The sequence below is a fragment of the Herpailurus yagouaroundi genome, unplaced genomic scaffold (genome assembly GCF_014898765.1).
Source record: "Herpailurus yagouaroundi ecotype Mexico unplaced genomic scaffold, PumYag 163, whole genome shotgun sequence".
NCBI classification, from domain to species: domain Eukaryota; kingdom Metazoa; phylum Chordata; class Mammalia; order Carnivora; family Felidae; genus Herpailurus; species Herpailurus yagouaroundi.
This window is the reverse complement of record NW_024412404.1, coordinates 3,540,206-3,565,926: the sequence shown is the minus strand read 5'-3', so window position 1 is coordinate 3,565,926 and position 25,721 is coordinate 3,540,206. Positions and strand designations below refer to the sequence as shown.

The 25,721-nt window shown below is 38.2% G+C and overlaps 1 long non-coding RNA gene across 2 annotated transcripts; it reads left to right on the top strand.

Moving 5' to 3' along the window:
• Positions 1 to 975: 975 nt before the first annotated feature.
• LOC121037501 (uncharacterized) lies at positions 976 to 25,721 on the top strand. 2 transcript variants are annotated; one of them, XR_005793790.1, is made up of 4 exons: positions 976 to 1,142; positions 16,466 to 16,556; positions 19,072 to 19,149; positions 25,547 to 25,721. It is a non-coding gene; the product is annotated as an uncharacterized LOC121037501 (long non-coding RNA). The 2 variants fall into 2 exon arrangements; XR_005793791.1 differs by lacking the exons at positions 16,466 to 16,556; positions 19,072 to 19,149; positions 25,547 to 25,721 and adding an exon at positions 12,703 to 13,064.

Here is a 25,721-nt window from a genome sequence, read left to right as displayed (position 1 = left end):
GACATCTTAATATTTGTGTTATTTCATGAGAATAGAGTCCCTGGGGTAAAAGTTCAAGTCAAAGAATATGAAAATTGTAATGACACATATACAGTAGTGCCTAACTGCCAGACTCACAACAATTTAACTTACTACATTGATGCTTGAGATGGCCCATCTCACTCCTTCCTCCACCTCCCTCTGACTCTTCAATCTCAGTTTGATAAATATCTAAAATGTATAAAGAACTCATGCAAATCAACAGCAAAGAATCCAAACAATGTGATTAAAAAAATGGGCAGAGGGGGGCGCCTGGGTGGCGCAGTCGGTTAAGCGTCCGACTTCAGCCAGGTCACGATCTCGCGGTCTGTGAGTTCGAGCCCGGCGTCAGGCTCTGGGCTGATGGCTCAGAGCCTGGAGCCTGTTTCAGATTCTGTGTCTCCCTCTCTCTCTGCCCCTCCCCCGTTCATGCTCTGTCTCTCTCTGTCCCAAAAATAAATAAACGTTGAAAAAAAAATTAAAAAAAAAAAAATGGGCAGAGGAACTGAATAGACATTTTCCAAAGAAGACACAAATGGCAGGTAAATGAAATGAGGCTCAATATCACTAATCATCAGGGAAATTCAAATCAAAACAACAATAATATATCAAGCCACACCTGTTAGAATGATTATCAAAAGGACAAGAGATTACAAGTGTTGGTTGAGATGTGATGGAAATGTAAATTGGTACAGTCACTATGGAAAACCAGATGATCCAGTAATCCAACTTCTTGGGCATATGTTCAAAGGAAATGAAAACAGGGTATCAAAAAAGATATCTGGACTCCCATGTTCATTACAGACTTATTCAAAATAGCTAAGATACAGAAATGACACAAGCGTTTGTCAGTGGATGGATAGATAAAATTTGTGGTGTATCTATACAATAGAATAAAATTCAGACATGAGAAAGAACATCCTACCATTTGCCACAACATGGATAGAGTTTGAAGCATTATATTAAGTGAAATAAGTCAGAGAAAGACTGATACTGTATGACATCGCTTATATGTAGATTCTAAAAATGCCGTAGAAACAGAGAGTAGAATAGTGGTTACCAGGGGCTGGAGGATTGGGGAAAAGCGGCGATGTTGGACAGAAGATACAAACTCTAGTTCTAAGGTGAGTAAGTTCTGGGGATCTCATGTAAGGCATGATTAAGAAAGTTAATAATACTGTACTATGTACTTGAAAGTGGTTAAAAGATTAGATCTTAAATGTTTTCATTACAAAAAAGGAATGGTAATTATGTAATATGATGCAGGTGTTAGCTAACCCTATGGTGGTAATCATTTTGAAACGTGTATCAATAACCTTAATACCTTAAATTTACACAATATTATATGTCAATTATATCTCAATAAAGCTAGGAAAAGTATTTCTATCCTTTTGTGAATTGTTGATTAGTGTGGAAAATATCCAAACCTTAATAATTTGACTCAATCCACTCAATAATTATCTCAATCCACTATCAGACTTGTAGTAATATTGCTTTCAGTTTTATACTTTGCTTTTTAATATGAATTATGTTATCTTTAATTTATAGAATAAAAATTATTTTATGAAGTCAAATTAATGACCTTTCCTTTATTTCTTTTAAATAAGGCAATTAATCACAGGTAATAATAAATAACTTGAAGCTACCATTACCATCATCATGACCACCACCACCATTTTAGTTTGGAGAGTACAGAGTAGAAAGTGAAACTCTACCTCAATCCTTCTCCCTCATCCAAACCCAAAGCAGAGGTAATAGCCAGCAGTTTTATGTAGATCCTTCAAAGCTCTTCTTTTACATAAATTTAAATCTCTGTTGTTCTCAGCCTTCTCATCCTTTTGGTCATTGAGCTCAGTAGAGGCAACTTTCAAAATACATTTGGAATTCTCTATTTTTTGTTTCCTTTCGTTTTGTTTTCTAGTCTCGCAAATTCCACTGTCTTCCCAACAACCCATTGTATTCACAGTGGTCCAAAATGATCATTTTAAGTTGTACTTTCCTTTAAAACCATAGAGTGGCTTTCCATTACGATTAGGTATAAATAAGCATCTTTTGCTAGCTTATTTTTTTTTTTTTTAATTTTTTTTCAACGTTTTTTTTTTTTTTTTTTTTTTATTTATTTTTGGGACAGAGAGAGACAGAGCATGAACAAGGGAGGGGCAGAGAGAGATCGGGAGACACAGAATCGGAAACAGGCTCCAGGCTCCGAGCCATCAGCCCAGAGCCTGACGCGGGGCTCGAACTCACGGACCGCGAGATCGTGACCTGGCTGAAGTCGGACGCTTAACCGACTGCGCCACCCAGGCGCCCCTTTTGCTAGCTTATTAATGCAGGGTTTGGCTATTGTCTGTTTCTGCAGCCTCCTTCATTGACTTGTGCTAACCAACACTATTTTTATTTCTCAGACCCTGGAAGCTCTTTTCCAACTCAGAACACACATTGTTCCCTCTCCTTAAGGTTTTTTTCCTTCCCCACTTTCCTTGCCTAACTAACTCCTTCTCATCTTTCATGTTAAATATCACTTCTTCTGATGTGTCTTCCCTCAGTTTCCCCAATATACATAGTATTTCTCTTTTTGCACTTATAATTTTTCACTGTAATATTGATATAAATTGTTAATAACCACTTGTGTAATTATTTACTTAATATTTATCTCCCTCAGGGGTGCCTGAGTGACTCAGTGGGTTAAATGTCTCACTCTTGATTTCTGCCCAGGTCATGATCCCAGGATAGTGGGATCAAGCCCTGCCTCGTAGGGCTCTGTGCTGAGTGTGGAACTTACTTAAGATTCTCTCTCCCTCTCCCTCTGCTCCTCCTCCATTCGCATGCATGCATGTGCACACACTCTGTCTCTCAAAAAAAAAAGTGTCTCCCCCAATAGACCATAAGTTCCATGAGAGAATGTGTCTGTCTTACTCACTTATTGAGAGGGGAATATTATCTAGGAGAGAACACCAGGGAGACTTCTAAAGTGCTGAAAGCATTTCATATTTTGATTTGGGTGGTGGTTATGTGATTACACATGCTTATTTTTACATGTGCACAAGTGAATAAATTTGTAAAAACTCTTAAATTTTATAAAGTTTCTCATGTATATATGTTATTCCTAATATTTATATTATTCTTCCATTTAAAAGTTTAATAAATTAAATCAAAGATATGCACTTTGAAAGTTTCTCATAATACATATCAGATTGCCCTTCACTTTGAAAGTTTCTCATAATACATATCAGATTGCCCTTCAAAAGCTGCAGCAATTTACATTTCCACTAACAGTATATAAGGGCACTTTTATCCCCATGTCCTCATCAATATGACAAGTCAAAGACAATATCTCACGGATGTTCAAATTTGTTTCCTTGATTATTGGCAAAATTGAGCTAACCCATCTGGGATTTATTTAAATACATAAGAATTAAATATTTTTTCCTATCCAGTGTTTCCAGCACCATTTACTGAATAGTCATTCCTTTCCTCTTTAAATGTTATGCCATTAATATTTACCATATTTTTGTGATGTCAATGACCTTGATAATATAATAAATTCTTGTGTACAGGAGGATCTGTTTCTGAGATATCTGTTCTCTCTATTCATTTGTCTCCATATTGTTGCACCAGCACCATGCTGATTAAATTAACATAACTTTTTAAAAACCTCATTAATCTTCTTTTTCAAATGTAAAAAGAATCCTGATACTTCAAATGATATCTAAAATGGTTTTATCAGAGAGCGTCTGGGTGGCTCAGTCAGATGGCTCAAGTTATGGTCCCAGGGTCGTGGGATTGAGCCCTGCTTCAGATTCTGCACTGAGCCATGGAGCCTGCAGGGGAATCTCTCTCTATTCCTCTGCCCCTCTCCCCTTGCTTGCGCTCTCTCTATTTCTTTCTCAAAAAATAATATTAAATTAAAAAATCAGAAATCAGTTCAAAAAAATACCAAGGTTTTGTTCTGCAATTCACCTTGAGTGGGGTTCCTCAGGAAAACAGACATCAAGATGGAGCTTTGCGTGCACCTAGTTTGATTGGGAGTGCTCTGGGAATAATGCGTGGGAGAGACTGGGTGAGGGGTGCAATGGAGAAGCTGATCTGCCACGAAGTTCCAACACAGGCTTCAGTTGATCCCTGAGGGAGCTAAGTGCTGAGATGATACTGCCGAACTGACCAGGATTGAAACAAAAGTGCTACATCAACCAGTAAATGGTTACAGGCTGCCTCCAAGGAAGAAGTATAGTGGTCAAGGCCAAGGATAGTTCCTGGAAAAGAACTCAGCTAGGAGCTGACAGTACCACAGTACAGGCTGTGTACCACAGCATCCACTACACAATTTTTATAATACCACTTCCTCTTTCAGGAAAGTGATTAGCTTTTCCTTGTATTCAATTATTTTATATTTTAAATAATGCACCCAGGCTAGAAATACAAAAACAAACAACTGGAAAAACACAGTCACTTTTCTGTGCAGTAACTGGTAGTCAAAAAATAAACTCAGTAGCCTGAAATAATGAGTCAAATCAACAAGTGAACTTAAACAGTGCCCATCTCTTACCCAACATTAGCTAGAAGAATACTGTGGTTCTTACAACAAAGCACAACAAAACAAAAGCTAATCCTTCCCTTTGCTTCACTTTGGTTTTTCCAAACTCTTCATCCTTTTGAGCTACAAGTCAACTTCAAGAGCTTCTCTCATTCTTTCTGCTCATACTCTGCATCTTTTGACACAGCTGACCACCAACACCTGGCATTTGTCTGTCCAGTTGTCTACTGAGCACCTCTTTCATGTCCGTGTATCTTTTGCCCCCAAACCTCATCCCTCCCTGAGTCTCTTGCCATCTCCAACTCTGGTCTCATAACCATCTTTCAGTTTGTGGTCAGGACCTAGCACGTCTACGTGTTAGGTAAGTCTGAACCTGCCTCTTGTTTTTATTCTCAATGCTATGGACAGAGTTCACATCAACACCATTTGTTATGTGGACTGGTGTTGTAGACTTCTAACTGAATTCTGAGTTTCCAATTATTCCTATTTATAACCAATTATGCTACTAACAAACAGTCATCACCACCTGTGCTCAAACACTTTGAAGACTTATCTATCCCTCATAGAATGAAAGTTAAGTGTATTTAACATGAAATGCAATGCTCTGTGTACTTTCGGCCTCACCTGACGTTTTGTTCTATAGCTTTGTTGGGCCACTTGCATTCTCCTTCTTGTTTGTACTGCTTCCCTATGTTTCCTTTCTCTATCTATAAATGTAATTCTTTTCCTGTCCCCCCTAAAGACACTGTATTTATCTTCATGATTCAGCTCAAATGCTACCTCAGTGAAGTATTCTTGGATTTCTATGGCAGAAATTAATTGTGCATCCTTTTATTTCCCATAGTGCTTTGTTTATACCATTCTTACAACATGTATCTTGTTCTTACATATTTAGATGTTAGTGTGTTTCCCTGACTGGATTGGGTTTTAGAAAGCAGAAGGTGCTTATGTTGTTCTTCTTTGTATTCTTCACAAAGCCTAGGCAATATGAGTCTTCACTGCGCAAAATGTATGGTTGTGGAATAGAATTCTGGCATTTAAAAAAATAAGGAGGCAATTCTCTCATTCACTTGATTCACAATTGGCCAATACGGTACTTGCCAATATGGTAGCTACTAGCAGCATGTAGCTATTTAAATTTAAGTGGATTCAAGTGAAATGAAATGAAAAATTCGATTCCTCATTCACACTAGTCACATTTCACAACCTTTATAGCCACATGTGACTAATGGCTACCATACTGGACCACACAGATATGGAACATTTCTACCATCACAGAAAGTTCTGTTGGGCAGTAGTACTCTACCACATTTGCACCAGAACGCTTTCAGCTACAAGTCATACAATACCCAACTTGTCTTAATTTGGGTTCCTCAAAAATAGACCCTGAGACAAGGTCTTATGCACATAAAATTTATTTAAAAGGTGATCCCAAGGTCAAGGAAAGCAATTTGAGGGGAGAAAGGGTGAGCAAAAGAATGGAAATAAGCCAGCAAAGATTGTGTTACTAAGTGGGTTTCTGCTTTGGGCTATTGGGATTCTGCTGGACTCCTCTGAGAAATGGTGTATAATGCATTTCAGAAATGTCCCACCAGACTGTGGAGCGGCTTGATCCCTAACTCCATTAAATCCCATTCTCTGTTGATTGAGGGTTAGAAAGCAGAGGCTAAAACTTATCCTCTCCCATCTCATCATTGCACCTTCAGGAAGAGAAGAGGTGTGGGAATTTGATTAGAAAAACATCAGAGTGTTGACAACTAGCTGTTATAGCAACAGATCATTTCAGGTGGGCAGAAGGGATGGGTTGGGGAATCAACAGATTCTGCTACACATTTAAATGGAGCTTAAACAATGACTACAATTGATTATCCTGCATAAGAATGTCTGGAAAAGGGAAAAATGAATGTTTGTGAATTCAGTGGTTTCATGGATAAGGAGCTATGGGTTGGTGGCCTTACAATAACCTTGACTTTTCTCCTGCCATCATCTCTAGTTCTCTGTAGTAGGTTCAAACTTCACAACTTCAGAAACAAGCTTCCCACAGACAGGATAGGGGTTAAACCTGGACTTGGAAGTTTTCTAAAAGCTTTTTTAATGTTTATTTACTTTTGAGAGAAGAGAGAAACAGAGGTGCGAATGTGGGAGGGGCAGAGAGAGAGGGAAACACAGAATCCAAAGCAGGCTCCAGGCTCTGAACTGTCAGCACAGAGCACGACACAGGGCTTGAACTCACAGACTGTAAGATCTTGACCTGAGTCGAAGTCAGAAGCTTAACCAACTGAGTCACCCAGGTGCTCCTAGGGTCTTTTTTTTTTTATTTTTTTTTTTAATGTTTATTTTTGAGAGAGACAGAGTGTGAGTGGGGCAGGGGCAGAGAAAGAGGGTGACAGAATCCAAAGCAGTCTCCAGGCTCTGAGCTGTCAGCACGAAGCCTGATGTGGGACTCGAACCCACAAACTGTGAGATAATTACCTGAGCCAAAGTTGGAGGCTCAACAGACTGAGCCACCCAGGCGCCCCTCCTAGGGTCTTTTCTAAGGAGTGAGAACTTTTTAAAAAGCCCCCCTAACGACTTCCTTTTATATCTCAGTGGCCAAGACTCCATCACATGACTGTGAAGAAGGCAGGGTAATAAAATTGCCATAATTGGCTTAAACTTGTTAATATTCACCTCTTGGTTTTGGGGGTAAGGCTAAGGGAGGCTGCTTTTCTTGAGCACACCACCCTCCTATACCAGAACCAAACAGGCTTCTGCTGGCAAAGAGAAAGGTCAACAGGAGTGGGAATGTGTACCTAGGCAAGAGTCTGTCAATGATATAGGCTCCAAATTTTGAGAAGGATATTAAAGTTAAGGGAATCTAGCAGAAAATGACCAGGATTTCCAGGGCCTGGAAACTATATCATATTTTGAGTAAATAATGGAACCAGACACAATCCAGAGCTCTAATGTCATTACATAACTGAACCAATCCTTGAATTTTCCTCTCTAATAGATAGAATATAAAGCTTAAAGGATATCATGATAGCTATCATTTAATATTTGAAGAAATAACATTAGATAGAGGATTAAATTTAATTGTGATGCATGAGGGGATATAGTTAAGACCAGTGTAGAAATTAGATTTTTTTTCATGTATTGGACAGATAGTTCCCTTTAAACAATTCATAAAATAACATGATTAAGTAAAGTAATATCCTCACCAATGAAAACTCAAGCAAAGGCAGAATCATACTAACAATTCACATTCCAGGGCACCTGGGTGGCTCAGATGGTTCAGCATGTGACTTTTGATTTCGGCTCAGATCACGATCCCAGGTTTGTGGAATGGAGCCCCGTGTCAGTCTCTGTACTGAGCATGGAGCCTGCTTAAAATTCTCTCTCTCTCTCTCTCTCTCTCTCTCTCTTTCTCTCTCTCTCTCCCCCCGTTCTGCCTCTCTTCCCATTCATGCTCTCTCTCTTTTAAATAAAGAACAATTTATATTCCAATAGTGCTATATGTATAAAAAGTATAAATTTAATTTATGCTTTCATATATTTATATTTATACTTTCAAAGTATACTTACATTTAACTAGCCTCAAATCCTATAAGGTGGTAATGCATAGAGGTACTATTATTTCTGTTGTCCTTACTTAGAGAATAAAACTCCACAGGCTTAATGTTGCTCAAGATCAGGGAGCTAATAAATGGCATGGCTGTGATGCACACCCAAATTTCCTGATTCAAAACCATTGGCAATTCCCAAAACCTTATAACTATTAGGTTTGGTTCTACTGCCTTATTTCTTACTATTGGCAATCTGTTCCCAGGAATGCCCATCACTGTCCTCTCTCCTTTAGATAACTTAAACTTAGATTTCTTGTCCCTGCTGCTGTCTTTCTATATCTTGTAGATTCTGCCCATAATCCCCTTTAGCTGGCGATGTTTTATTTGGTATTAGTCACTATGTAGATTTTTACCATTTCCAGTATGCTATTGGGTCCAGTTTGTGAATAAATAAAAATAGAGCTAGAGAAAGTCAATCTTGTTTCTCTCCTTGATCAATCTGAATTTTCTTCCTTTCGTGGAGTGTTCTGGTGTATTTCATGACTCAGTGGAACACAATAAACTCTGTCATTTCCTTTGTATTAGGTCTTAAGGATTAGAACTGTTGTTTCAGTTACCCCCTCTTCTGCTTTTAACTTCCTTACTGGGGAAAATCCAGTGACTTCTCTATAGCCAGCACTCAATGAATGCTCAGTGAATTCTCTTAAAATAAATTATGGAATTCTAACCTGAGTTGTGAGAGCTTTTGATCTACTTCTGGATGTTGCTTTATGGTACTGTTTTTTACATTAGCACAAATGTACTGTTTCTCTAGTTCTTGTGTTGAAAATTTTAACAACCACCAGGTCTCCAAGCTCTGTAGGATTCGAAGCAACTATCTCCAGTTACCAAAAATTAAAAGTTAAAAAAGAAATTTTAAAAAGAAAAATATTTTGTATCTCAAATATGCTTGATGCAGGATTTTTCTTCAATTCCTCATGTGGACCAATTTTTAGCCAGGAAGAATGGTTGTTGATATTGTTCTGGTGACTTCAGTTTGTGTTATTTGGGAGCTACTCCAAAGAATGCCTAAGAATTCTTAACTCCAGAAAAATAGCAAAATAATGTCAAAAGATACATATTAGGTAAATGACTTTACAATTAGGATGTACATCAGGATGGTTGTTTGTTTCATAATGTTCACTTCGATCCACTATTTCCTACTAATTAGTGCTTTATTTTGCATTAGCGGTAACAATAATAATAATAAACAACAATATTGAATAGTTATTAAGAGTTTACTATATCCGACACTGGATTCTGAGCATTTTATAAATTTTATGCAACAACTTTGTCAACAGAGTACTATTGTTATTCTCATTTTACACATTTTAAAACTGAGACAGAGGGAGGTTAAGGAAATTATCCTAAGTCACACAGTAATAAAGCAGCAAAGCCAAGATTGCCAGCCAGCCAATCTAACTAAAGAACCCAAGTGCTTCTGCTAGGAACTTATCCAAGGGACACAGAAGTACTGATGCATAGGGGCACTTGTACCCCAATGTTCATAGCAGCACTCTCAACAATAGCCAAATTATGGAAAGAGCCTAAATGTCCATCAACTGATGAATGGATAAAGAAATTGTGGTTTATATACACAATGGAATACTACGTGGCAATGAGAAAAAATGAAATCTGGCCTTTTGTAGCAACGTGGATGGAACTGGAGAGTGTGATGCTAAGTGAAATAAGCCATACAGAGAAAGACAGATACCATATGGTTTCACTCTTATGTGGATCCTGAGACACTTAACAGGAACCCATGGGGGAGGGGAAGGAAAAAAAAAAAAAAGGTTAGAGTGGGAGAGAGCCAAAGCATAAGAGACTGTTGAGAACTGAGAACAAACTAAGGGTTGATGGGGGGTGGGAGGGAGGAGAGGGTGGGTGATGGGTATTGAGGAGGGCACCTTTTGGGATGAGCACTGGGTGTTGTATGGAAACCAATTTGACAATAAATTTCATATATAAAAAAAAAAAAAGAACCCAAGTGCTTAATCACTATGTTTTCATTATTATTATTATTATCATCGTCATCATCATTAATTGTGCTCACGAAGTTGAAATTTTTAGAGGGCTGGCAGGAAAGCATAAAAAAAAAAACCCTCATTTCTTATAATGCATTAATGTATTTCTTCATTCCCTTCAAACAAACTCTTGATGTTTTAACTTGCATGTTTAAGTATTGTCCAACTTTAACTATTTCATTTCTATAAATTTCTACTCCTTGCCATCTACGTATAGAATATATGTGTGTGCATGTGTGTGTGTGTGTGTATATATATATATATATATTCTGTATATATATAATGTATAATGAATATAGAATATATATATATATATTCTGTATATGTATAATGTATAATGAATATATATAATTTACATATGTATATGTATGTTTCATATTGTTATATTAGTTATATGATATTATATATACATATATATTATATACATATAATAAATTGTTAGGGTAGGTATTTCTGAGTAAATTCTCTGTTCAGACTTTAAAATCTTTGAGTCTAGAGACTGTGCCTTGTGAATTTTCTGAAGGGCTGACTTGACCTGTCTTTGAAGGAAGTGCAAACTAAGAAGTAAAAGCAACTGTGAGGAACAAAACTAACCAGAACAGTGAGGAGAAGGATTCTTAAGGACAATAAAAGACATGTGAATAAAGGAGATAAAAGGTTTAAATCACAAGCCCTGAAGGAGAAAAGCAGTTGAAGTAGTATAAATATAGAGGGAGTAAAAAATTAGGAATGTTTAGATGCTAATCTATAGGGCCAGAAATTCCAGATTAATTTTTATAAATTAGAGGAAAAAATTCAGTTTCTACAAAGAGATACAGATCTATACAGGAAAGAAATTGAGATTATTACTACAGAGTCTCTGAACAATGAAGGAATAAAAGGAGCAAAAAGTCAAGGAGATGGATACGGAAAAAGTGTGGCAAAGCAATGAAAGAAAAACTAGAAAGAAAAATATTGAGGGAGCAATAGTCACAGAGAAATTCCTATGGTTTTTAATGACACAGATACATAAAATGTGAGAGAAAGGCGGCAGAGTTGAGTCATTCCTACAGCTGGCTGCTGAAGTAAGGCTGCAATGTTTCTTTATTATGACAATTGACCGGCCAGATAAATTATGATTCAGTAAGTTACAGGTGTGGGAAATGGAGTGGAAACGTACAAGGGACTCAGCAAACTGTAAAACTGCAGTGGCTTTATCAGTGGACTCCTGTTGAGTCCATCTAGTTGATGAACATCTCTATCAGCCAGCAAATATAAATGACTTATGGGAATAATATTTCAAGGCATAATGACACAGCTATATCTAGTATTCTTCTAAGATGTGGGTTATTAAATATTAAATATCAAAGCTGTAAATTATAGTAGCAGCTTTATATAACTAAATTAAATTCAAACAAAACCTAATTTCCTTAATCATTGGCTGTAATCCTCCAGGAACATATGCTATTAACTCAACTACAAATGGCACAGAAATTGTATGACTTCAGTTAAGTTATTTGATATCAAATTCTAATCCAGGGCAGACTTCTCTGTAAATCTCCTACAGGGATTTTAATACTTCTACAATCATATTGGCTTTTTTTTACAGAGTAACTAATCTTTTCATACTCTTATTTCTCACTCCTTTATCCAATTTCTTTTTCTTTTTTTTTTTTCTCTCAGAGCACATTCTAGGTCAATTTTTTAAAACAAACATCCTGTAGAATTAAATAAATAATATTGAAAATTATCACCAGAACTATCATAACCTTAGATCCTGCACAGAGAACTAATTAAACTTAACTGGGAGTATTTACAGATCCAATTAACTGTCTGTGGCCATGTATGTCAGTGTAAACCCAAAATAGTAAAGAAATGATCAGTATAAGTTGCCTCATTGTCCCCACAGCCAAATGTTTATTATGGAGTTTGTTCAGTGATGAAGTGCATTGTGTCTATTGTAATTATGAACAAATGGTTTAAGTGAATTTATTTTGTGCTCTTCTTGGACAAATGTTAGCCATCTTTTTGAATAGTCCATTTTGGGCATAGACTAAATAAATATATGATTAAGAATCTAAAATTGCTTCAAGTAAAAGAGTTTGAAGGGGAGAGAGGAATCAGTTCATATTATGGGGATTTACACAGCAGTAAGGAGATGAGAGCCTTGGCCAAAGTGGATGCCTGGGAAATTTGGGCTTCTGTTCATAAGCAAGGTAAACAGTGATGTGAGGCATGGAGAAATTAGTCTTGACAGACACTAAGAAGGAGGATGGTAATTAGTTTAGGCTTTAATCCGAGATGTCAGGCTTCTTGAATGTGAGGGTGGGGCAGTCCAAGACTGCCTTGAATTCAGAAAGATGGTAATTCAAGACAGTGGGCAGTTCTGTGAGAGGGGAGGCTTGCTTTCCCCAAGACTAAAAGGTCATACCTATCCCCTTCTGCATCTGTATGCTGAAGATTCTTAAATGTCATTTTCCCTAGCCCAAACTTTCCCAGCTTTAGGGTTTCTCCAGACTCATTTTTGCTTGCCTATTTATATCTTCACTTGGATGTCTTATAGGAAAATCAACAAGAACATGGATCCTATCACACTCAGGGTCTCATCATGAAGCAGATGGAACCCTCAAAAGGTTAACTGAGACAAGCCTAATGAGAAACAGTTTACAAAGGTGTTGGTAAAATTAAAGGAGTCCATACAAGGTGCTAAAGCACCCTGGGATCGGTACCATTGGGAAGCTGTTATCTCCTTCAAGCTTACATGTAGGAACAAGGACAAGAAGCCCAGACAAAGCTTTGAGCCATGAAACAAAGTCCATCAGATTGAAGCAGCAATCCCAGAAAGAGTCACTGGTAGAAATGGGGTGACACTGGAAGGAATCAGAGGGAATAAATTCTTTTAAAATAAAATAAATTTTATTTTCTCCTGCCTCTTGCTGTTACCTCACATATATGCATTTGTGATATCTATTATCTATCTATCTATCTATCTATCATCTATATAGATTTATGTAGAGAAAGAAATTCTTCATTCATATATGTACATCTCTCTATATGTCCATGTAAGTCCACTTTGTTCTATATTTAAAGTATACACAAGCATCAGTATTTTTACTGGTTACTATAAACAACTGGGTTGGGGACTGGCTTTGAGCTCTTGCTTCTCCTAGGGTCCCTCCACTGCCTAACTACAAGCATTCCCAAAGGCTAAGTCCTCAACCCTCTACTCTTTCTCCTTACCTCCTATTCCCAGAATTCAACTATTGTCTTTATACTACTGTGGGTTCTGGCGTCAAGGCACAAGTTTTAATTCACAGGGATCGTATTTGATTAGGAGTGCAGAATTTAAATTTTTTTTTAACGTTTATTTATTTTTGAGACACAGAGAGACAGAGCATGAATGGGGGAGGGGCAGAGAGAGAAAGAGACACAGAACTAGAAGCAGGCTCCAGGCTCTGAGCCATCAGCCCAGAGCCCGACGCCGGGCTCGAACTCACAGTCCGTGAGACTGTGACCTGAGCTGAAGTCGGACACTCAACTGACTGAGCCACCCAGGCGCCCTATATAATCTTAAACAAGTTTTGATCAAATGTGTTTTAAGTTGTAAGAAACTCAAATGTTGCCTGGACTTGTGGATTTTGTGGCTCTCCAGTTTGCAGATAGTCATCAAAAGTCTTCCCTCAAGTCCCTGAGGGCAGGTGGATGCCCTGCATATCATTTGTACTTTATTGAGTGTCAGTGTCCTTTTGACTGACTGGGGCTCTTGCTCTGGCTACTCATGCGGTGGTGTTGATCACCTGCTGATATCCTCATCTGGAGCATCATCAGGTCCACACAGCCTTTGCAGCTCCATCGCCACTTGCCTTTGGCTCTTTGGTTTTCTTCCAAAAGATAGTAGGAGAATGCCTTTCCCTTCTCACACCTATGCTTCCAGGTGATGTGCCATGGTGGAGTGACCTGTTTCCTTAGTGATGGCTAGTTGTGGTACTCACCCAAAGCATGCAGGTGACTCAGGGCGGGAGTTACAGAACCACCTTGTAGAGCACACAGGACTGTTCTTCCCTCACCTGCTCAGACTGCTTATCTGAGTTTGACTCACAGAGCCAGAACTCTTCATCAGTTTTGGCGAATGATTTCTCTCAGGGCCCTCTTTGTAGTGGCTCTCCTACCATGTGTCTCTCATTTTACACTCACCTCCCATCAAACTACATCCCTGCTGTGGATGGAATTCAAGTTTCTGAGACTTATGGGTCCCACAGAAGCCTGGGGCATGACTAGGTTTACTAGTGGGGAATGTGCAGTGTGAGAGTAGGGTGGTAAGGGAAGAATAAACAGTCTCTTTTTCTCCAAAGGCAGGAGAACAAGTTTCCTTGGGTCCAATTGGAGTGAGACTGGGAGCTGGGAGTAGAGGCAAAAGGATACAGAGGGAGTTTGAAATGTGGAGGAAAGGGACCTGTCATCTACCTCTGATGCTAACATGCCCGAGCCTCAACTCTGGCCTCCAAATTTCTTGATAGGTTTATATGGTCAACCATACCAAGATCTTCTTTTATTACAATCTATGTTTAGCTAATTCCACTAAGGATATCTTCATATGTGAGTAAATTTTCAACTCTTAGTAGTTTTAGAAAATGATAAAAATTGTCTTAAATGTCCTTGATTCAAAATTGGATTGGATTGGATCATAGGCTATTTTTGAAGTTTCTTGAACTTCTTGTAAAGAGTACCACTGTCTGTTAACCTGCTCCCTACTGTTTCCATTCATCATTCATCACTCATTTTACCACCACAACCTTGGGAATTTGTTGTCGTCATTGTTGTAGAAGTTGATAGAAGTTAGTAACTTAGCCGTAGCTGTGTTGATATATGATTTTTCCTAAGGGTCTATGGGAAACATAGGCAGCATTCTTAGATCGTGGGCTTGTTAAAAAATTCCAATTTTCCCCCCTATATTGGGGGTTTGAAAAGATGAAACACTAAGAATTACAGTCAATTTCATACTCAATACTCAATTGAAGAATATTATGGGCTGAAAAATTCTGTACCAGAGGCTTCAAAGAAAAAAAAAAGTGGGTCATTTTAAAGACATAAAGCTTACCTATTCCATTAGGTAATTTGGCAAGTCCAAATAGCTGCAGCCGTTGCTATGAAGTCTCCACAATTTTCTGAAGAGAGTTACTCTTCAAACCACAACTGCTGTTCAATAAAAAGAAAAGATTCTGTAGCCATGGAATTTGTGCAATATTTCTGCTTTATCAACTTTTGATACAGAAAGAGGGGAAAAAAAAAACCTTTAGTTTCCCCAAGGAAAGTCTGTACCAATCTATTAAATGAATCTAACATTGTACCTATTGGAGAGTTCAGAAATTGTTTCACAGAAAAATTGTATTGCTTTTATTTACAGTTTCATAGGCCATCTCCAAAATCTATGAATGCAGCACAGTGAAAATTTGAAACACCTAGTGTTGTTATAGACCAGCCTTTGTTTGGCTTTTCCTTAAGACATACTGCATAAAGGTGTTATATTAACATTGAAAGTATTTCAAGAGCTCTCTATTCAACTTTGTCAAAAAATAGTCCAAAGAATTAAAACCACCTCCATACAAACATGGGCCTTGCAACAAATTAGAAGTTGGCTCTGTAACTATAATTTAAGTAAATTTTAAATTACACACACACACACACACACACACACACACACACACACACGCTGTCTTTGATGGCAAATTCCTCAGACCTAAATCACACTTTTTATAGCCCAGCTGGTGGCATGAAGTTGAGAAGGTGATCAAACTAGGGCATCTGTTACTCCTGGTGATGGCCAAAGATGATAAGTGCATCATTCCCACAGCCGGAGAGGAATAACCTCCAATTAAGCCTATTCGCATAGCTGGGGTCTCTGCTAGACCCTCCAAATAAGCCCTTTAAAATCAGTGTTTTTTTTTTACCATGACAGCTTAAAGATTCAGAAGAAGGGGACACCTGGGTGGCTTAGTAGGTTAAGCATCCAACTCTTCATTTTGGTTCAGGTCATGATCCCACAGTTTTGTGGGTTTGAGCCCAGCATTGAGCTCTGTACTAGCAGTGCATAGTCTCTTTTGGGTTCTCTCTCACCCTCTCTCTGCACCTCCCCCACCTAATAAATAAATAAAATTAGAAAAAAAAGATTCAGAGGAAGAAATACTCTATCCCCACCCTGGAATCTAAGGCACTCACTAGAACAGTACCTGAGGATGGGGATAAATTGTGTCTTTCCCCCATTTTATCTACCAGGCTCAACATATGGTAAACACCCCATAATATTGACTGTCTCTTCTCTTTCACAGTCATCCTCCTACTATTGGAAATTTTGTTGAAGAAACATGGGAAGATTTAGAAATTTATAATTTGCAATCCAGCCCTCAAAATACCAGGAAAGTATGTCTTCAGATACCCTTTATAAAAAAAGCCTCATTTAGGGTTTGTGCCCAGACTGGAAGTTTAATGGAATGGTTTAAGACATACAGACAATAATTGGACTGATATACTTCAAATAAATTCCCTCTTCTGTGATAGTAACAAATATCTCAGGTTAGGCTTGATCACTGTAGTAGTCAGCTCAGGCTGCTGTGAAAGATAACGCACACTGGGGTCTTAGACAACAGAGTTTTACTTTCTCACAGTTCTGGAGGCCGAAAATCCAAGAACAAAGTGTCTCCAGGGTTGATTTCTGATGGGACCTCTCTTCCTGGCTTGCAAATGCCACCTTCTTGCTGTGTCCTTACATGGTCTTTCCTCTGTGCATGCACAGATTGAGAGAGAGAGAGAAAGAGAGAGAGATCTGGTGTCTCTTCTTCTTACAAGGATACCAGTCCTAACGGATTAGAGTCCCACCATTATGACCTCATTTAACTCTAATTCCCTCCTTAAAAGTCTTCTCTAAGTACAGTGACATTGGGGATTAGGGTTTCAATACAGGAATTTTGAGGGAATTCAGTCTATAACATCTGATTTCCCAAGTACTTAAGTTATGAGATATCAAAGAGAAGAGTAAATATCACTCAAGGGTTTTGTTTCCTCTTCTGGGAAAAGGGTTAGAGTATTTTGGGTTGTACTCAGGATAGTTATATTGTGTTAGGTAGAAGAACGATCTTGCTATTTACCTTATTTTAAGGTTAAGTATGGTTTAAGGAGAAATGTAAGGGTGACAAGTTGACAAGGGTGGACTGGTGGTGACTAATTAAAAAAAATTTTTTAAAGATTTATTTATTTCTGAGACAGAGAGAGACTGAGCATGAGTGGGGGAGGGGCAGAGAGAGAGGGAGACACAGAATCAGAAGGAGGCTTCAGGCTCTGAGCTGTCAGCACAGAGCCCGACGCAGGGCTCGAACTCACAGACCACGAGATCATGACCTGAGGTGAAGCTGGACGCTCAACCGACTGAGCCACCCAGGCGCCCCTGGTGGTGACTAATTTTATGTGTCCACTTGAATGGGCCCAGATTTTTTGTCAAATCAAACATTATTCTGGGTTTTTCTGTAAGGGTGTTTTTAAATGAGATTAACATTTAAGTTGATAGATGGAGTAAAGCAGATTGCTCTCTATAATGTGGGTGAGCCTTATCCAACCAGTTGAAGGTCTGCATAGAACAAAAGTCTGGACCTCCCTCAAGTAGGAGTGAATTCTCCTGTCTCATGGCCTTCAAACTGGGACATCTGTTCTTCCTGGTTCTTTAGCCTGCCATTCTTTAGATTCCAACTGGGACACAAACTGTACAGATTTTAATCTTGCCAGCCTCCATCATCACACAAATCAACAGTTTATAATAAATCTCTTTATTTATTTTTTTCTGGAGAAGTTGACTGATACAATCATCCCTACCTTTCAAAGGTCAGCTATCTCCAACTTATTGTCATTTAATCGTGGATGCACACATATATTGTAAATGTCTCCTATGTAGTCAGGGTTACAGTTTGTTGTTGCACAATTTAGGAATCAGAAAATCTAGCCATAGTTCTTACAGTTTTCTGACTCCTAATTTGAGTCAGAAATTTGAGTGATTACAAAATATTCAAATAATGACAAAATATTTCCTAAATTCTCTAATTTACTGGCTGCATGACCTAGCATGAATTGCTTATTTTTTTCTGAAATTCAGTTCCTCATTTGGAAATGGGGATAAAAATACATCCCAGTTTTATCTCATGAAATCACTTTAGAGTCTCATGTGAAAATTCTTCTGAAGATACAAAGCATGATCATATGATTGGATGTATTACTATTACTGCATAATACACATGTTCATTTGTTACTGTAGGCTGATCTTAAATTTAAAATTCCCAACTTTAGGAAACAGATCTTATTATGCAAATCTCTTTTGGTTAAACCAGGGATCATATGCTGCTACCCTCCATGCTTACTCTTTGGCAAACATATCAAACCTACCAACAAGGCACTTTCCCACAGAGCGTGTGAAGAACTTTGGGATTCTTCTAATGTCTCCTATTCCTGGCAGACACTATCAGTGGACCTGAGTAGGCACACAAGTTGACACCTTGCTGTCATCTCTGAATTAGTTACAAATCCAGCAATTCTGCAGCCCAGCCTGCTCTGTCAAAGGAATGTGTAGATTACTGTTAATTTATGTAATGCAATATGGATCTGTGGATGAGATGGATAATATATATCCAATCTCAGTGACTGCATTTAGCAATAAGAATCGTAACTTCTTCATCTGCTTTGCAGCACAACCCCCACCATCTTTAACCTTTGTGGTCAGAAATGCAGACAGGTCAGCTGTCATCTGCAAATTTCATTGCAAATGGGAGTTGTCTTTGTAGAAGAGAGTTGTTTGAAAGGGAACAAGAAATCGGATTGTGTGCCAAGAGAAGAAAATAAGCTAAATTATCCACATTCCTCACCACCTTTTTTTCACCCTCCTCCCCCATTGTAGGTACAACTAGTCCTTCTGGGGATGTTTTCTCAATTCTTCTTCAGATTTCATAGAAGAAACCTGAGGTCTGTGATTAAAGTAAGCAGAAGGTTTTATGTTTCTTTTGTCACTGAGTCGTAGAGAAGAAACAAAACAAAACATGTTCAGCTCAGTCTCAACCGAACCAATCACATAGCTTTATTAAACATAGCATCAACAGAAAGAAAATATGAAGTCCTTGCCCAGGAAGGATGGATGCCAAGAACAGAGTAATTTTCTGGCTTTGTCCTTGATATCTATAAATTTTATTCTTTGTGCAAGTCACTACGTTCCTATATAGCTGTTGATATTAAACATTGGGGGAAACTTACAAATGGACAGTGAAATGCATTAGGGATTACCAGATGTTAGCTAGCCACACTCCATGAGAACCCTATTCACATCTGGTTTTGACCTCCAAAGTACATAAAGCACTTTCTTTTCTCTTCTATTATTCGATCTCCTTATTTTTGTGGCCAAATATATATTGGATGCAAAAACTTTTTCAGACCAAAACTTGGCATGTGAACTCTTGATTTGGCTGCAGTTGGGTTACCACCAATTTGCAAAATAAAGTATGAATAATAATCCAAGCTGTAAGAGTGCAAAGTAAAATAAATCTTTACTTTACCATCTTATCAGAGAATATAAATCAATCTGGCACATACGTCAACCTTAATTTCTGTGTAAAGGTTCCAGATGTAGTTATGATTCTATTTTATAAATATAACCAACATGTTATATATAATGAGAATTAAAGACCCCATGGATCTCATGAATGGCCATTTCCTTATAAACACAATCTAAGCCCAGAGCCATGGAATTCTACTGAGTTCACTTGACAGTGTTGCCTCTACACAGGTTTTTCTCATCTCTATTCTTGCCACTTCCTCAATTCAACTTCTTTCCCCTCTCCTTATTTCCTACTGTGTCTATGCCTCCCCCCTATCTGTGGACAAGAGATTAGCCCTTTGGAAAACAATCAGGGACACAAAGGGAATTGTTTTTAGAACACATATCTACAGAAATGATTTGGGATGTTGGCTTCTCCCATGTTTTGTATCTCAAAACAGCCTTCAATATTAAACTCTTGCTTACTGGTTTTGAAACCAGAGCCCTTAGTTATACCAGAACCTGCCACTGCTACTCTCCCTGCCTGGCACCAGGGTAGCAGCATGGGGCTCTCTGCCCACTGGGGCTCTCTGCCCACTGTGTGCAGGCCTTGCATACACAGGCCAGGCCACCAGGACGCTCAGCCACACTCAAAGTTGAGAAAAAACCCACTGGCTCCCACCTAGTATGTATCTCCCACTTACTGTGGTACAAGCGCTTGGCCTTCTTTAGGGCCACAATAGCCTCTGAGAGCAAAGCTCTTATAAGTGAGGACAGGGAGGCTTAGAGAGTTAATGTACTTGCCTGTAGTTAACAGAGGTAGGTTGGCCTGATCACAAAGCCCATGCCTTCAACATGAACTGATTCCATCCTGGCCACATTAGAAGCAATCCCTTCTAGCCATTCTTCCCATTTCTGTAATCCTTGGTCACTAGGCAGAAGGCATCTCCACCTATCTCCTCTTCTTGCTACATTTCCATCCCTTACTGCCTTGCCATTCTGCACCCCCAACAGCACCAACACCCAGGATGCATTCTCCTGGCACCCCATCAAGTTCTTACCCTCAAGTATCCTCTGTTGAAGTCAGTGTCACCTGGGTTGAATGGCCTCTGCCTCTCTCAACTCTCTGGACATCTCATTTTATTTACTCAGAAGCTTCATACATTGATTGGTCTTATTTTCTACTAAATTTTCTTTTAAGAGATTTCTTTTTACTTGCCCTTATCCCTAGAGAAACATCAAATGTCTTGCTACCTCAATTTTCTTTTAGTCCATTGGCTTCTTCAATTTCCCTTTTTGCCCTGCCGATTCTGGACTTTACAGCTGATGACTGAACAACTGACACCAGCCATTCTTGGCTCCTTTAGATCCCTATAGTCTGCACATCCTGCCTGGGAGTACTGAACCCAAGATCCACTTCCTCTGTACCTTCTCTACACTTGGACAGCTGAACGCTGCCAAAGGAAATTGCTTATTCCCCTGTTTGTGTTCAAACCAGCTCAGAATTGTTCACTAGCCCTTTATTTACCTTTTCTTACATTTGACTTTTCCTTCAGCCACAGTCCAAATCTTTATCACTCTCCCCAAGTTGCCCACTCAATTCAGCACACGGTCTCAGATCCTACTTCACTGTGATGACTGGTGTCCTCAGGGCTGATCTCGGCTGACTTCCCATTGCCCTTCAACCCCTGCTTTATCTAAACTCACACCCTTCCTTCCTTCCTTGCAATCTCAGAGGACAAATTACTTCTGCCTGGTATCCCTACCTCCTTTCTCTCCATCTGGCTAACTCTTCAATTATCTCCTAAGGCATCTAGGGTGGTCATTCTTCCATGAAGGATTCCTTAAAATTGGTCCTGTAGTTGGACTAGGTGCCTCTCCTTGGAGCTTTCTCGGCACCTATGTCTGCCCCTGTGCTTGTCAGGTTCTAGGGTAAAGCCACTTGGGTGTTTGCTTCCTAGACCAGGATATGAAGTCCTCAAGGTTAGAGACTGGGTCTGATCCCCTTTAAATCCTCAATGCTTCCTGCAGACCTGTCACATAAAAGGGGACACAGTTTTACTTACTTGTTTTTGTTCTCAAACTTCCTTCTTTAACTTAGCTGGATGTTAAACACCAGATCAACAACACCCCCACCAGATCAACAGACTCACTAAGGAGCCTGTCTTAAGCTTTTACATTTTATTTCTATTAAAAAGAAAGATTATATACATAATTCACTATATGATATATATTATGTATGTACATATTTATACACAAACACATGTATATATTCAATTTCTTAGTACTTTACATGCAATAAAAAACATATTTTCTTTCACATTCTTACCACCACGAAAAACTAAATGACTTGTGATTTTGGACAAGTCACCTGCCCATTCTGGGCCTCAGTTTGCAAAGTGAGAAGAATGATAAGCTCTGTGGTCTCTTCAGCACTGAGATAATTTTGTCAATGACAATGATAATAAAGCAGAGACTCTAGTTATGGGAGATGACAAACGAATAATTGACTCTGCTATTCTGAAAGTATTCTCACATTATCACATAATTCCTTTATCTGATATTTTTAAAGTGAGAATTTGAATTTTTAAGCTACTTTGAAATAAAATGAAATAACCAAATAAAATATTATAAGCATTTTAAAATAAACTTTTTAATATTGTAATAGTTTTAGATTACATAAACATTTCAGGGATAATTCAAAGACTTCCCATATACCCCTCATCCAGTTTCTTTCTTCCTAACAACTTATGTTACCATGTTACATTAGTCACAACTACAGAACCCACATTGATATATTACTAGCAATCAGACTGTAGACCTTATTTGGATTTCACTAGTTTTTCCAGCAATATGCTTTTTGTCCCCATCCAAGAAACTGCATTACATTTCGTTATCTTGCTGCTTCCTCTGGTCTGTGAGAGTTTCTTAGTCTTTTGCTTATTCTTCATGACCTTGACAATTTTGAGAAATACTGGTAGGGTATCCAACAGAATGTCCCTCATTTTGAGTTTGTCTCATGATTGGACTAGGAGTATGGGCTTTGGGGAGGAAGACCTCAGAGATAAGGTGCCATTCTCATCACATCACATCAAGGGCACATACTATCATCATGACTTGGCATTGTAATGCTAACCTTGACCCCAATGTATTTTCACAGAGCATCTTCATGTTCATTTCCTCATGCGATTATTTTAAGGATCATGGAGTGTGCAAGGCTGGCCCTTTCAGCTCGATTTTACAAAGAAAGACCCCAAGGCAGGGCTAGAACTAAGGCATTAGGACTGCCACCTCATCAATCTCTTCACGGCACCCTACCCACCTTCTAAATCATATCTAGAAGAAGCATTTATAGAAAGTAACACATTACAATGCTTTTCAGTGTAAACTTCTTTTAGTGTTCCTGTGGTTAATAATTTCCATGATTAACATGACCCAGTAATTCCACTTCTTGGTATTGACCAAAGAAAACAAAAACACTAAACAAGAAGAGATGCATCCCTCTGTGTTTATAGAGCAGCATTATTTACAGTAGCCAAAGTATGGAAGCATCCTAAGTGTCTATTGATAGATAAATGAATAAAAAAGATGTAGTATATATTCACAATGGAATATTACTCAGCCATAAAAAATGAAATCTTGCCATTTATAACAACATGGATGGATCTACAAGATATTATGCTAAGTGAAATAAGTCAGATGAAAAAAAATTATCATACGATTTCACTTATATGTAGAACCTAAAAACATACCAAGTGAACAAACACAAAAAAGTAGAAATAGACTCACAAATACAAAGAGCAAATTACTGGCTGCCAGAGGGAGGTGCATAGGGGTATGGGTGAAATAGATGAAGTGGAAAATAAGGAACAAAATTCCAGTTATAAAATAAATAAAATAAAAAGAGAGAGATGGAAACAAACCATAAGAGATTCTTAAATACAGAGAAGAAACTGAGGGTTGCTAGAGGGGTGTTGAGTGGGGGGATAGACTAAATGGGTGATGGGCATTTAAGGAGGGCATTTGTTGGGATTAGCACTGGGTGTTATACGTAAATGCTGAATCACTAAATTCTGTTCCTGAAATCATTATTACGCTATGTTAACTAACTTAAATTTAAATGAAATTAAAAATAAAATAAAATAAACAAGTCATTGGAATGGCAAGTACAGCATAGGGAATGTAGACAATAATATTGTAATAACTTTGTATGATGACAGATGGTAACTACAATGACCAGGGTGAGCACCAAATAATGTATATAATTGTTGAATCACTGTGTTGTACACCTGAAACTAATATAATATTGTATGTCAACTACACATCAATAAAAAAAAAACTTAAAATAAGTTTTCATGATTAAATGCTATAGAGTATATTCAAATCATAGCTGTAACTGTAGGCTTGTTTGAAAAAATTTAAAATGGGTCAAAATGCTCACTTAAATGAATCAAGTACATGAACTACATAAACTAAATATCATGATCTAAATTCGTGTTTTGAATAAACTTTCTTTTTCAAGCTGATTATATTGTGTTTGATAGTCATACTTTACTTTTGTAAATATTCAGGCTTTCTTACCAAACCCCAAAAATCATTCAAAAGAAGGTTGTTTTCTCATCCATAAAATAAGCTTGTGATTACAAAAGGATGTGACATTTTGTTTCAGAACAAATGTGTGAATCACTTTTCAATCAGATGGGGAGGGAACCTGATAACTGTCCCTCTGAAGACACTAATAACAGCAATAATAAAGATCACTTTTTATAATTATAGCAATAATAATAATAATAATAGCTAACATATTTAGCTCTGCCTGTGAGGCAGGCTTTGTGCTAAACGTCAATCTCATTTCATGCTCAAAATCTATGGATTAAGTCCTACTAATATCCTCATTCTGCCAATAAGGAAACTGAGGCTCAGAGAGAGAAACCTACCCACCCACGTTTACAGATATCACATGCTTGAAGTGTTTAGTTTGCTCAGGCTACTGTAACAAAACAGCACAGATGGGGTGGTCTAAAGAGTAGACATTTACTTTCTCACAGTCTGGATCACAAAAAGTCTGAGATTGGGAGGTTGGGTTTCTTCTGAAGCCTCTGTCCTTGGCTTGCAGATGACTGCCATCTTGTTATGTCTTCACATGGTCTTTCTTCTGTGCTTGTGCATCCCTGGTGTTTCCCTGTGTGCCCAAATTTCCTCCCTTTAGAAGGACACTAGTCAAATTGGATTAGGACCCACCTTAATGGCTGTGAATTTATTCAATCACCTCTAAAGATATTATCTTGAAATCCGGTTACATTCTGAGGCACTAGAGGTTAGGATTTAATATGTAGACTGGGGTGGGGGGCATAATTCAGTTCATAATAGGAGCTGTGATTCAAACCCAAGCCCTATGACTCCAGAGTCAAAATCTTAATTACTCAGCAATCCTGGCAGATGAGTCTCACACTATTCCAGGCAGTAAAAACGACCAGCATTGTCAGACTTGCTGTTATCTTCACAACCAACCATGCAGTGACTCCACTTATCTGTCATCTCCTTCAGGAATGAGGCCTTGAGCTCATACCAATGACATTTACCAGCTTTATTACTTACCTTATCATTTACAAGCAGCTAACCCTAGAAGAAGACTCAGCTATGGTATCTACCAGCTGGGCAGTCACACAATTCTGTTTTAAGGTGTTGTTTATTCAACCCTCATGCATATCTTCATTTATTTATTCAACAATTATTTACTGAGTGCCTGCTATATTTCAGGCATTTTTATAGGCACTATTGAAATATCAACCAATTTAATCCTTACAATAAATACAAAGGTACTATCATTATTCTTATTTTATAGAGAAGAAACCAAGGCTCAAGGAGATTAAGTAATTTGCCTACAACTGCATCACTTAGGAGGTGAAGCCAGAGCCTGAAGAAAGCAGGCAACCTTCCTCCAAGTCCTTCACCTACACTTTAGATTTATCTTCCTTGCTAGCTTTTGAAGTGTCTGAAAAATGGGGGGCCTGGGTGGC